The sequence below is a fragment of the Eretmochelys imbricata genome, chromosome 6 (genome assembly GCF_965152235.1).
Source record: "Eretmochelys imbricata isolate rEreImb1 chromosome 6, rEreImb1.hap1, whole genome shotgun sequence".
In the NCBI taxonomy this organism is placed as follows: domain Eukaryota; kingdom Metazoa; phylum Chordata; order Testudines; family Cheloniidae; genus Eretmochelys; species Eretmochelys imbricata.
Genome location: NC_135577.1, coordinates 113,266,121 through 113,272,350, shown reverse-complemented (window position 1 = coordinate 113,272,350; position 6,230 = coordinate 113,266,121).

Below are 6,230 nucleotides of genomic sequence, written 5' to 3'. Positions count from 1 at the left end.
CCTGTCCATGGATTCTCTTATTTTTGGTTCTCTTTTGATTGTATAATCTGTTATTACCTTATAAAAGACAATCATTCTTTCCACATAGGTGTCACTGTGAACAACTCAGTAAAAACCACAGTCAAGCATAAAATGGTGGCTTTAAAAATAGTATGATGTATTTAAATAATACTGAAATAATCATTGTATATCTTAGTGGTATGCTTCCACCCAAAATATTGTTCAGTTTTAATTATCCTCTCTTAAAACCCCCCCGCAAAACCTACCAGTAGAAAAAAGGAGGCCCACAGATGGGTGGTGAAAATTTTTAACAGCATAGAAAGACCTCCCTAGGAAGAGAAACTGGATAGAGAGGAATGTTAGTTTAGTGAAGGGGACACGATACAGGAATACAAATGAGTAGTATAAGCAGTGGTGAGCTGGAGCCGGTTCGCACTGGTTCGCGTGAACTGGTTGTTAAATTTTGAAGCAGTTTTAGAACCGGTTGTTAACCCGCTTCCTTGCAGGGGCCGCTGAGGCTTTGATGGGCTCTGGCCGGGAAGTGATGTAATTCCTCCTCTGGCCGCCGGGGGCGCTGCACTGCGGGAGCCATGTGAGCTGCTGCCTGGCCCTGGGCACGAGCTCTGTTGCTGCTGCTGCTCCCCTGGCCCAGGGGCTGCCGCTGCTGCCTGGAGGGTCCCCGGCTGCTCTGCTGGGCCTGGGCCGCGTCCTGCTGCTCGGGCTGCTCCAAGCCACTCTCCCCGTGAGCACCTACCACCCTGCCCGCAGCCAGCCCCCGTCTCCAGCCACCCCCTGCCCAGCCTCCAGCCACCCCCTGCCCAGCCTCCAGCCACCCCCGCACCTCCTGCCCGCAGCCAGCCCCTGCCGCACCCCCTGCCCTGCCCACACTAGCCCCTGTCTCCAGCCAGCCTTGCACCCCCCTGCCCTGCCTGCAGCCAGCCCCTACTTCCAGTCAGCCCCTGCCCTGTCTCCAGCAAGCCCCACACCCCCTTGCCTCCAGCCAACCGCGCACCCTCCTGTCTCCAGCCAGCTCCGTACCCCCTGCCCTGCCAGCCCTGCTCCCCCTGCCTTCAGCTAGCCCTGCCCCATGCCCCTGTCTGCAGCTGGCCCTACGTCCACTGGTGCCCTGCGGTTCCCAGGGCAGTAACCCTGCACACCTGCTTCAATGAGGGGGGCAGGGAGAAGCTGGGACCCACACGTGCACACCCTAGGGTGACCAGACAGCAAGTGTGAAAAATCAGGACAGGGAGTGGGAGGTAATAGGAACCTATATAAGAAAAAGACCCCAAAATCGGGACTGTCCCTATAAAATTGGGACATCTGGTCACCCTAGCACACCCCCAGGGAGTGGTGGGGACCCACACATGTGAAACGGAGCTCATTTTTAGTTCAGACCCATCTTTTTAAAAAAGAACTTTAGGCAGGGTTAACATACATCCGTATTTTCCCGGACAGGTCAGACTTTTTGGTTCTTCAATCGCCAACCGGGAGGGAAAATACAGACGTATGGTAACCCCAGTGATGAGCTGCCAAAATCTTAACAATGGGTTCCCTCCTCACCCCATGAGGGGGTTGTTGCCCACCCCCGCCCCCTGGGACTCCTGCCCCATCCAACCCCCCTGCATTCCTTGACACCCCCCCCCAGACCCCTGCCCCATCCACCTCCCTCCCCTGTCCCCTGACTGCCCCCAGAACAGGGCAGGAGGATCTCGTGGGCTACCGTAATGGGTGCCCACCCCACCCCTAAAAGCCAGAGGCGCCTGCCGGGGGGGCGAGGTGGGGAGTCCGGGCAGTGCTTACCTGGGGCAGCTCCCAGGAAGCATCCGGCAGGTCCCTCTGGCTCCTAGGGGTGGGGGAGCATAGCTGAGGGGGAGCTGCTGCTCCCCCCACTGATCACATCAAAAGTGGCACCTCAGGCTGTCATGCAGGGAGGAGGCCCAGCTAGACCATGTGACTGAGCAGAGCCAGCAAACCCTGGCAAAAATCTGGGGGTGGGGGACACGTGACCCCATTGCTTGCCCAATGGGGTGGGGTGAGGAAGGGACTTGGGGCTTCAGCCCCACAGGGCACGCCTGCCAGTGCATGGGGCTTTAGCCCCACAGGGTGCCCTGGGCCCTAGCAGGCACCTCTTGTGGGGCTGAAGCCCTGAGCCCCAGAAGGTGCCTTCCACGTGGCTGAAGCCCTGAGCCCCAGCAGGGGTGCTCCAGCTCTCGAACTTCTGAAGATTGTTGGATGCAGCTCAGAGGGTCAGTAATTTTGGCCACCCCGGCCTATGGCATAGTTACTGTACCTATCCCTGAAGCATCTTGCAATGGTAATTAGAGACAAGATCTTGAACTAGATGGGCCACTAGTCCAGGAGCCTCAAACACGTGCGGCCCGTGGAGTTATTTCCAGTGGCCCGCCATAGGCGTTGACTCCACCGGCAGCCAAGCTCCCACCCCCTCTCCTCCCCCCTTCCCCGAGAGCGCCACATCCCCGCTCCTCCGTCTATCTCCCAGCGCTTCCCACTGCCAAACAGCTGTTTGGCAGCACTTAGGACTTTCCAGGAGGGAGGGGGGAGGAGGCGGAAAGCGGGGCTTTGGAGAAGGGGTTGGAATAGGGGCAGGGAGGGGGCGGAGTTGGAACAGGGACTTTGGGGAAGGGATTGGAATGGGGGTGGGAAGAGGTGTGGAAGGGGCAGGGCTTCATGGAAGGGGTGGAGTGGGGGCAGGCTTTAACCGAAGTAATTCTAAAAGTAAATGCATGTTTTGTAGTTTGAGTGAGGTGCATTACTGAGTGTTTATATTTTATTAAACCCCTCTTCGCGTTACAGTTTTAAAAAAGTTAATACATTGACTTTTAATAGCATACTATATTACTCTTCATTTTTGACTATATTTTGTATCGTCGTATGAAAAGGTTTCAGTGATGCAGCCCTTGGGCCAATGTTTAGGTTGGATATTAGGAAAAACTTTTTCACTAGGAGGGTGGTGAAACACTGGAATGCGTTACCTAGTGAGGTGGTGGAATCTCCTTCCTTAGAAGTTTTTAAGGTCAGGCTTGACAAAGCCCTGGCTGGGATGATTTAGTTGGGTATGGGTCCTGCTTTTGAGCAGGGGGTTGGACTAGATGACCTCCTGAGGTCCCTTCCAACCCTGATATTCTATGATTCTATGATACTAGTCCTCATGTGGCCCTCATGGTGATTTGAATTTGAGATCCCTACACTAGTTTGAAGCAGGATGGCAGTTCCTTTGTTCCTACCACTACCAGTGTGGTTGACATTGTACAATACACAAAATACAGTCCCTGCCTTAACAAACTTGTAATCTAAAGGGATAGTACAGTAACTGAGACCAGGTAAGAGTACAATATTACAAGTATAGTCTAAGGCAGGGGTGGGCAAACTTTTTGGCCTGAGGGCCACATCGGGTTTCCAAAATTGTATGGAGGGCCGGTTAGGGGAGGCTGTGTCTTTCCAAACAGCCACGCATGGCCCTGCCCCCGCCTCCTATCTGACACCCCCCCCCCGCTTCTCGCCCCCTGACGGCTCCGCTGGGACTCCAGCCCCATCCAACCCCCCCGTCCCCTGCAGCGCCCCCGGGCCTCCTGCCCCATCCACCACCGCCTGCTCCCTGTCCCCTGATTACCCCTGGACCCCGCACCCCTGACTGTCACCTGTCTCCCCATCCAACCCCGCACTCTCATTCCTGACTGCCCCCCCAGGACCCCTGCCCCATCCAACCCTCCTGTTCCCTGCCCTCTGACCGCCTCGACCCCTATCCACACCCCCGACCCCGACCACCACCCCGAACTCCCCTGCCCTCTATCCAACGCCCCTTACTGCACTGCCTGGAGCACCAGGTCAGGCCGCGGCTCTACAACTGCGCTGCCTGGTTGCCCAGAGCGTTGCGCCAGCGGCACGGCGTGCTGAGGCTGCAGGGGAAGGGGAACAGCAGGGGAGGGGCCGGGAACTAACCTCCAGGGCCAGGAGCTCAGGGGCCGTGCAGGAGGGTGCCGTGGGCCGGATGTGGCCTGTGGGCCGTAGTTTGCCCACATCTGGTCTAAGGGTTTCCTTAGGATTTTTAGGAAATGATATTCATAAAATTAATTTCTTTCTTTCCTCATCAACTCTGTCTATAGCCTACCAGCAGGCAAACACATGCTTATGTTTTACCTGAAGGGTTCTCTGCGGCACCCAGAGTCCAGGGTACTCAGGGCATTGAGAGTCACAGTGTTAGCCCTTGCCTCTAGTAAGAGGGAGACTCGCATAGCTGGGTGTCAGCTCCCTGACACCACCAGCTTTTCAGCCACTCAAGTGGTTAACCTGCTATGCCAGCTCTAACTTCACCTTGCAGGTTAACAAGAGGGGCACCCTAAGTATGTAGTGTAGACATAGCCTTTCAGTTGTGCAAGGCTAAACAATAGAGAGCCTTGAATTCCATCACTGGCCAAACAGAGTGGGGGTAACAACTCCCCCGTGCCTGAATGGGCCACCACCAAGATACATTATCTCCTGGTGACTAATTTATACTCCAAAGCCATAAAGCATACTTTGAATATAAATACATTATTCCTTAAACGTTGTCCGTATGTACACCCCACAATGATTATGAATCTTGACAAGTTATGAGCTTTCTGTAGACAACTTACAGGTTGCTCTTTATGGATAAATATTCTGTAAGACATGTTTGGTGCAGTAAATTTGTCAGGTCTGAGGTGAGAAGTGTTTGCAAAGAACAGGGGACCCTTTGCAAAGGGGCCTCTGTGTCACAGGTTCCTTCAAGTAATACTGATAAAGGGCCAGATTTTAAAGTCAGTTTTAAAGTTTTAAACCTCCACAATTTTCATCAGATTTTTGAAAGAGCTCAGCTCTCAGTTAGGCATCTGATAAGACCCAGAATTTCAGAAATACTCAGCACCCAGCATATCCCAGTATGACACTCAGGACTCACCATGCACTCAGCATACTACGCTCTTTTGAAAATCTGGCTCATAATTTGATGCCTAAATGGATTGTTGAGCATTTTTGAAAATCTGGCCTGTGAAACAGAGGTGAACTCTCTACTGCTATTTCTGATTTTCAAGATCTTCAGAGGTTCTAAAAGTGTTATATTCAATGCATACATGTAGAGAAGTTAGATAAAAATACAGGTTGAACCTCTCTAGTCCAGCACCCTCAGGACCTGACCAGTGCCGAACTAGAGAATTTGTCAAACCACGGGAAGTCAATGCAGAGTGCCAACAGGTCTCCATAGGCATGGGAAGTAGGGGTGGGAGGTGCTGCAGCATCCCCAGGCTTTGTGCACAGTGTGGGGACCTGCCTCCGCCCAGGGTCCCAGCCGCTGGCCCCCGACCTGGGGGCTCCGATGCCGGCCCCAGGTCCCAGACGCCGGCCCCAGGTCCTCCCCCGCCTTCTGGAGCTTGAACGCCACAAATCAGCTGTTCGCAGTACTCCAGAAGCGCTGGGAGGGAGGAGGAGGAGTTGGTAAGCGCAGGGATGCCGGCGCGCGGGGGGAGTACAGCAGAGAAGGGTGCGTGGTTGCGGTGGATGCTCCGCACCCACAAATTTTGCCCCCTGGGTGCTCCGGGGCTGGTGCACCCATGGAGTTGGCACCTATGCTGGACCAGGGAGTGCCGGATTAGAGAGGTTCAACCTGTATTAAAGACTCTTGCTGAAAGGTGCATCATAACACTATCTTATTTGTTAGATTCAGAACAATAATCCCAAAACAGAAAGAGACAAAGCAGACTTTTCCCTAAAATGCAGAGGTATACCTCAGCCCACCTTACTCTAGGATGACTTGCTGGAAACTGATTCTGATTGCACACTTCCCTACAAAGCCCTCTAGCCTGCAAGGATGACTAGGAAACCACTTACATATTAAAGTGATAGTTTGTAATTTTAACACAGTTTTCAATACACCACTAAAAGGCATCTAAAAATAATGCTTTTAAGGACATCAGGTCATCTTAATATCTTTCAGCAGGTAATTGTTTAACGCCTTATTTCAAAGAAAATAAAAAATAAAAATTCATTTCACATATGTGACTGTGTAGTTCTGAGAAATGGCTGAACTGTTTAACCTGAATCTTCCCCAAAATATTTATCTTGAGGCAGACACCCAGAATGGAAAGTTTCAGCTCAAATGGTTAAAGTCTGGCAAAGTTATAAGCAGGGCCTTATAATGGAAAGAGGTACTTGTTCTTACTATGTTTTCCTGACAAGTGTCTGGTAAACTGATCTAT